The sequence below is a fragment of the Dermacentor variabilis genome, chromosome 4 (genome assembly GCF_050947875.1).
Source record: "Dermacentor variabilis isolate Ectoservices chromosome 4, ASM5094787v1, whole genome shotgun sequence".
NCBI lineage: Eukaryota > Metazoa > Arthropoda > Arachnida > Ixodida > Ixodidae > Dermacentor > Dermacentor variabilis.
The window spans coordinates 201,914,412-201,922,936 of NC_134571.1; positions in this window are offsets into that span (position 1 = coordinate 201,914,412).

Below are 8,525 nucleotides of genomic sequence, written 5' to 3' on the forward strand. Positions count from 1 at the left end.
GACTTTCTTTACATACCATTAGAGGTCAGGCCAAGTCAGAGCGAGTTAAAAACTCACCGCTTAACTACATTGCAAGCTGGCAAAGCCCATTTATTTCCTGAATAAAAAATGAAATAGACATTGTAATTGAAACATTTTTATTTTTAAATTGCCGAAGAGCCGATTACTTTAATGGCGGCAGCGCGCAAAATATTCAAAACGCGACACGGCACAGTATTTTGCTGCTGTCGATGGGAGTTAATTTCTCCACGAGTGTATGATGGCTGCACTAAATAATACTGTAGGAACTACGAGCTTTTTAGAACTATCATAAGCACGAATGCTTGCTACCCTGTTCCGAAGCACGGTATTTTACGGAGTGCACATATTCTAGAGGCTGGCTGCCAATCACGAATTCTCCTATAGCTGGCTATTGGACCTTAAGTTAAATTTGTCCACTGCGTTTAATTCTTCAGAACTTCTAGGGCAATATTTTTTACCTACACTAGAGTGTACTAGAATGTATGAATCGGTCCAATGGAGGCCACGGCAAGCGGCGAGAGTGAAGCAAAAAACTTTGAAATTTGCGGCGACGCTGCAGTCGCCTTCTTCTTAAAGCTCCTCCTTCTTCGGACGTTCCGGCCAATCCGGTGCCTCGGCGCCCCGGCGGAACCACGCCTACCAACGGTGGTTACGGCGGTGCCGAGCAGTCGTCTGCTCGACGCGCCGCTGTCTACTGACACACAATCGTGCTTATGTTTGTTTCGTCAATTTTTGTTCCTAGTATGTGCGAAAAAAAAATACAATAATATTACTGCTATGCCATGAATTTAGGTTCCTCGCTTCCCTCAAACGATGCCGTCTGCACGATGTTTACGTGCGCAGACGGCCCTCACATATGTCTATGGCTTGTCTCGAAACTCGGCGACTTAGCAGAGTGTTCGAAGAATGAGAGGATGAGCACACCTCGGCGAAAGAACTACTGTTGTATAGTGGGTTGCAAAACCGTATACTGTAGATTGAAAGGTCAGGCCAAGCTCTCGCTCTTCCGAGTCCTTAAAGATGAAGAAAGGCGACACGTGCGGGAGCTCTATCTTCATCGCACCGATCGGCCCTTTGGAAGTCACCGACTCCATTTGTGAGCTGCACTTTGATGCAAAGTGCATACTGAGGCATAATGTGCGTATCATCGAAGGCCTGGGAGTATCTACACAGCGTGGAAAGCCTGCGCTTCGGTCTGATGCGGTACCCACAATGTTTTGCCGTATTTTCCGGAATATCTCTACGAGCAGCCTACACCCGAGCAGCCCACGCGAGAGAGAACGGCCTCATATGCAACAGATGAATGAAGGCCAGTCATGAAAGAGAACGCTCCCGCTCGCAGTTGAACTGTCATTCAGATTGGAGGCATGTGACAATGGAAACCTGCGAGAGCTCGACGACATAGAAAACCGATAACATGCCTCCTAATCCAAGCAAATATAAACAGTGTGTTTGGTTTATTCACCCAGGGGATATGGAAAACCAACTACATCTCAGGAGTATGACGCATAAGAATATGGAAGAAAACGGCTATTCCATAAATATTTTCACAACACACAATTAACCTACAAAACAATGTGCTGCACGTAACGAATAATGTGATCCACATGCTCCCTAAATGTCAAATTGCTGACGTTATTAGGGCATCGGGGAAATTTTGTTAGCATCAATATATCGCCTTGAGAAAGGGAGAAAACAAAGGTTTACCAATTTTTACTTGACCCCCGATTATGCCACACAGTTCATTTATTCCTGTACCTCGTCCCATTACTGCACGTGATCCACATTTCTTCGGAATATGAGCTCTGCATTTCGTTATCTCTTGACACAGTGAAACACGCTCATAAGGTTTAAAAAGGAAAGCAAACTGCAAACGCGATCCATCTGACTGCGTGGCTCTGGCTAATCCAGGCGCAGTCATCCTCGAAGGCAACTGTAACGCTGCGCTCGATCGCGGCCGCCGCGCGCGTGGGCGTGGCGTCCAGATGGATGGATGATTGAGGCTCAACCCTTTGAATCGGGCGGCGGCGGCGCGCGCCACCTAGCCTTTAATGGTTCTATATGCATGCATACCTATGTATTTACTCCTTTACTTTTGCGTTGATATTATCCACCAATCAGATAGTCTCCGTTTAGTTATTTCTACCTGTTCAAAGTCTATTCTACTTTCACTGTCTTTAAAACCCAAAGCTTTGAATAGTTCCCCGTTAGATTGAACTGCAGGGTGAAGTTGTTTACAAGCAAGTATCAGGTGTTCAGCCGTTTCCTCCTCCTCTCCACACGCCTCGCACACCAAATCTATCTCCTGGTATACGACAGTGGCGACAGTGGCGCCATCTGGATTTTAAATAAAGAATGCCTCAGTGCGGAGCCCTCGTTGGACCCACTCTCCCAATCTAGTACACTCTACCTACACTGGCTACACGAGGTAGCTAGTGTAGGAAGTCGCCACTTTTTTTTCTTTGTGTAGAAAAGTGTACTGGCTACACGAGTGTAGCTAGTGTAGGAAGTCGCCATTCCTTTTTTTTTTACTTGGTGCAGAAAACTGCAGCCCCGCCAACGCACACGAAAATGTTTTTGTATCTATAGTGCAGCATGAAAACTACGCTTTCTACACTACGGCCTCGATGAGTGTAGGCAGCCGACGACAAACAAGTAGGCTAGCGTTGCAAAAGCGTGGCGCCATTTTGTATGTGGCTGTAAACTCTGATACAGCGACGATGGTATGATGACGATGGTATGGCTATTTTTTCTTTACGTACACTTCATGCAGGCTCGTGCAGACGAGTGTAGTGCCGGTCAGAGGCTATGACGTCGTGTGCTGCACTTGGCTCGCTGGGCTGTAGCCAATCAGAGTAAACTGCACGTCGTCTTCTGCATCAGCAGACGAAAAGCGCTTTACTCCGCACTTCGCCTGACTTCGCACTTACTGGTTGCATATATGCCCTTGTCTGAAACGTAACGCCAATGTACGAGTTTTCTTTCATCAACAAGTCTAGATATACTGCAGCGAAATACATCGCGAATGCACAGTGCACGAAGACAACTTCCCAACGTTTATGATACAGCGTGGACTCTGAAACAGCCTAGCCGCACAATCCGTGAGTAAGATAATTTTATCTTCTTGGAAGACTAGCTCGCCGTCCTCTGTGACACATGGTCACGCAAGCAGTCCGCTACCATCCTTGCAGCGAATATTTTAAATCATGGGATTTGCCGTAAGAACCCCGAAATAAATATTCTAGGTACAATGGCTACATTATTGCTCCAAGGAAACAGCATGCAGGGCTCGTAGCTTTTCAGGAAAGAATTCAAGAGACTTCAATGACTTTCAAGGCTGAAATCATAGGTTACCGAGTGAGCGTATCATGCTTCAACCTCCTTCACTATGCTGGGATCGGCAAAAAGTATGAAATCTATATCATTTCTTGTTTCACCGTTATGGCTTTTCTTTTCTAGGTCCACTTTCTGTTGATACGCTTCCTGAAGGTGTTCATTATTCGCAGTTTATTCCTTTCCGCGAATTCTACCAGCATCTCTCCTCTAGCGTTCCTAGAATCGACGCCGTAGTTTTGCTTGTTCACCAGCCTGCTTTCCCCTCACTTTTGTATTAATTGAAGTCGCCCATGACAACAGTATAGCGAGTTTACACTTTTCTGATCGCTAATTCAACATCTTAATAAAACTGATCTATCTCATCATCATCATGACTGGAGGTTGGAGCGTAGGCTTGTAGGCCTTGAGTCTATATCTCTTTTAAGTTTTGTTACTACTGCTACCCGCTCATTAAAGGGCCCCTCACCAGGTCTGGCCATTATGAGCTGACAAGCGCAGAGAATACATTTCGCGATAACGATCGTGTGGAAAGATCTGAAATTTCTAAAGAATACATTGTTGCGCCAAAAAGGGGACACACGAGCACTCGTGTGTCCCCCTTCACTGTGTCCTTGACAATTGTGCGTGCAAAAATATTTTACTATGAAGAGAGATGTACTTCCGCTTCGTCTACATGTTCCCACAGTCGTACGGTCACGTGCGCAGGCACCGAAACTATGCCATTTTCTACCGTGTTCCAGGGCGTAATCATGCTCTGAGATCCGCTTGTTCTGCCCCAGTATTCGTGTAGCACTGAATTATACCACTAGACATGTTTCCTTGTGCACAGCGCGCAAAATCGTGCGCTGCGCGAACGAGACAACAGCTCGCGCGCGACGCCGCAGTGCACAAAAGATAAGCGAGTAGAAAAGAAATGAAGGCGGGGCCTGTGACGTATCCGTCACGCGATCCTCGAGGTCCGATTTGGGAGAACGCAGGAAAGGAATTTCGCTTGTGGAGGCTAGACGGGGCGAGTGGGGAGAGCGTCTTGCTTGGCAGTGGAGCCCGCTTGCTGAAATCAAGGGATCGCAGCACTTTTATCTCGCCTATTATTGAGCAGATTTGAAAAATTTTTGCGGCAGAACGCTCTCTAGAGAACACGTAACAACTTCCTGCGTATAACTAAAATTTGCTGCGGGGGCCAGGTGAGGTGTCCTTTAATGCTGTAGAATTCGTCAATGTTGCCTGCTATGTCCTTATGGATTTGAAATGCTACCCCGTATTGCTTCTTATCTGGGGGACCTCTATAGCAGAGGCCATGGCCATTAGTAAGCACTGTATAAGCCTCACCAGTTCTTCTAATTGCACTAGGCCAATGATATCCCAAACAATGCCTGATAGTTCCTCAAACAGTCTCGCTAAGCTAGCCTCACTCGACAGAGTTCAGGTGTTAAAGGGCCCCTGAAATGGTTCGGGCAAATTTTGTAGAGGCGTAGGGTACAGCTAAAGTTAATCATTCGCACCACAATTTGTATGAAACGTCGCATATTAAGAGAGCTACGGAAGATGACAAGTTACCCTCCTCCACAGTCATGCATTTCCCCCTCAACTCGTTCGCCGAGTGATTGGGGCTAAGCTCCACCTTCACTGGCTCTGCGTCATGATGGCACGTCGTGTCGTCGACTTTCGTTTCTCCGGGAGCGAGCGCGCGAAGCCTCTCCAAACTCTCCACCAGCTGCTTGGCAGTCGACCCCAAGCGAGAGCTATCGAAGCAGTGTGCATTGAGAGCATTCTGTCGCAGCCCCGAACGTATCTGGTATTCCGGTAACCACAGGCGATCTTGGCGTTTCGACGGAACGGTGGAGGCACACACTCAAGCTGATGAAGGAACTTTAGCGTAGACGTACGTGAGCTGCCTGATCCGTCTGCACGGTCCAGCCACTTGTTGGCGCAGAGCTTACCCAGTCAAACAAAGCGCTAATATTGCTTTCACCAAGTGTAAAACATTTTAAACATTTACAAAAGCAACGTTTTGATTATTACACTCCTGCGAAAAGTTTACACCCGCAGCAAAGAAGAATACATATCGTTACTGCTACTGTGCATGGTTGAGCTCTGTGCCACCAGTTGGCTGCACCGTGCAGACCATTCACATTTGCTAACGCCGCAGTCGAGCGGCCAGGCCCTGTCCCCTGGCGCTTGTGTTTGCCCTAACACCGCATTCGCAAAAGGCTATTGCGTTAGTAATCTTCCGGTGTACAGTGACGGCCGCAAACGCGCAAATCCTGCCGCCGATCGCATAGCGGCAGTCCGATGCGCTGCAACCAGTTCCCTCGTCTGCTGCCTTGCAGAGGAACACGATGTCGCAACTTGACATATTGTCAGTCGCTACGTTTGCAGTCCACAACACAACGAAGTCGAATCACGGTGCTCCCGAAAAGACTGAAACCGACACTGACGGCGAAGCTCTTGTCAAAGACGGAGCACGTTGTAATACAAGCAGGCGACGCTTGATGTGTGCCGGAAGTGCTTAAGTGTAGTGAGAAATTGTTCTTGTGCATTCTATTTCTGTTACTTTCTTTTTATGGAAACAAATTAACTAACATTCCTACTATTACGAACATGATTTGTTTAACATAAAGGTGGAAGAATTATCGATGACGCGCTCTGAGCAGCCAATAGGATAGTTCGCCCTACTGACGTCAATTGGGTGATTTACGTCATATGGGTAGGGGCGGCTGAAAATTCCGCCGAGCAGTGTGCTGCGATTGGCAGCGATGTACATATTTTAAAACCTTATAATAAATTACACGCTTTACGCGGATCACTTAGGTCCATCAATTAATGATCAGAAGGACCTACTGTAACGACTCAATACATTTGTAGAAAATCGTCAAAATCGTTTCACGGTCCCTTTAAAGGTTGCTACGCTAAAGTTCCTTCATCAGCTTGAGTTTATGCCTGCACCCATCCCTCGAAAGGCTCGGCTCGCCTGTGGTTACCGGAATACCAGACATGTTCGGCGCTGCGACGGAATGCTCGCAACGCCCGCTGCTTCGATAGCTCCTGCTTGGGGTCGACGGCCAAGCGGCTAGCGGAGAGGTTTCGCGCGGGCGGGGGCGGTCTCCAAAACAACCGGAAGTGGACGATGTGGCGTCGCATCGTGACGCAGAATTAGTGAAGGCGGAGCTTAGCCGCGATCGCTCGGCGAACTAGTTGAGGAGGAAAAGCATGGCTAGGTAGGAGGGTAATACCCCTGTCACACTGGGAGTTTTAATGTGGTATAAAGTTTGTAAACAGGGATAAGGTGCCTCAGAAAGGCTGGCCAACATTTCGATAGGAGGACCTATTTTCGTCAAAGGCGGCCTGTCATCCTCGACATGTTAGTTTTAAAGGGTTAGTGCAGTGACGTCACGTGCGGGTGTTGTCGCTGGTAATGAGGTCATTAGCGCTGTCGTACGACGTCTGTGAGCTTCGCTCCCAAGACGAGGGGACAAGAGCGGGAGAGTGGGAAGGCGGGGAGAAAAGAAAAGAAAGAAAAGCAGAGAAAATAAAACCGGGGCTACACCAAGACGAAAAAAAAAGAAAGAGGTGAGAACAAGAAAGCACAAAATAAAGACGGGGGCATGGGAGGGCGTTGGGGAGGCGAGAGGTTAGGGAGCATTCAGGGGTGCCGTTGGCGGCGTGTTCTTGTGGCATTAGAAGAGCCGGTCAGGCGGCCAGTGCGCGAGGAATACCACAGTGACCGCCTGACCGGACGACAGCGCTAATTACCTCTGCAGTCTCTCCCTTTATAACCAGCCGCCAGCGACAACACCCGCACGTGACGTCACTGCACTAACCCTTTAAAACTAACATGCCGAGGATGACAGGCCGCCTTTGACGAAGATAGGTCCTCCTATCGAAACGTTGGCCAGCTTTTCCGAGGCATCTTATCCCTGTTTACAAACTTTATACCACAGTGTGCTATTCCATCGCTTGTAGCTCCATTAATACGTAACGCTGCACTTAAATTGTGGTGCGAATGTTCTACTTAAGCTGTACCCTACGCGTCTACAAAATTTGTGCAGACCGTTTCAGGGGCCTTTTAATTAAAGGGACCCCGAAACGATTTTGACAATTTTGTACAAACGTACTGAGTCGTTAGAGTAGGTCCTCTGACAGGGAAGCTGAAACACGTTTCGAAAAAAATTAGTTCCCTGCGGCATCCTACATTTTCAGTCCATTGAACACGAATATCTCGTTCAAAAAGGGCGGAAAGAAACGCAAGCTGCTGTTTTTTGCAAGAAAACGCGCACCAGCGCCTCAGGGCATCGCGCGAACGCCGCTGTTACCCGTGGTTAATTGGGACCTATGGTTGGGACTGCTGTGACGTCATTCACGGGGATCACCGGTCGGCGCCGCCGTTTCAGAGCAGCACGCTGTTCTGTTCTGGCTTCACAGCTGAGTTATAAGCATTAGGGAACGTTCTCGTGTCTCGTACAGTTTGTATTGTCGCCGTACATGTTCGAACCGACAGCCGATACAGAAAACGATGGCTGCAACGGGGGCAACGACGATGTTGAGTGTGCCAACAGCGAGAGCGATGTGTGCACCTTGTCACGCGCTGGAAATCTTAGCTGGTACGCATGTTTTTTCATGTAGCTGCAAGTTCCAATGACACGACAAAAAACGCGCAAAAGTGTCACTGGGAACTTGCTGCTGGTAGAATGCCGAAGCACTAACTTCTCATTAGATTGTAAACACAGGTGCAATTCCGCGATGTCAAGCACCTAAGTTGCGTGGTTTTTTGCATGTTGATAAACGCCTGCAGCCTGTGCCACAGTGGCTACTTCAAGCTCTTCTACATTATCTGCCTGTGTCACACTGGCTGCTTCAAATTCTTCAATTGGTGATGGTGGTGGGACAGGTTCATCAAGGGCTCGGTTCTCAAGGAGCTCTGCTAGAACCTGAAAGAGTGCAAGGCATGGATGTAATGAATTTCAGCATATCATGCATATCAGCAAGCATGCGAGCAGTTGGATTACTTACAGTAATTGAAATACTTTTTCAATAATGTGTGTGATCGATTAGTTGTCTAGTGATTTAGTAATGCGAATTATTTTGTCTGTAATTTCATGGCTAAAGTAATTTATTAATTGCGGTAAATATGCACCAGTAAGCTGTGTACGGCGCCAGAACGTTGGTAG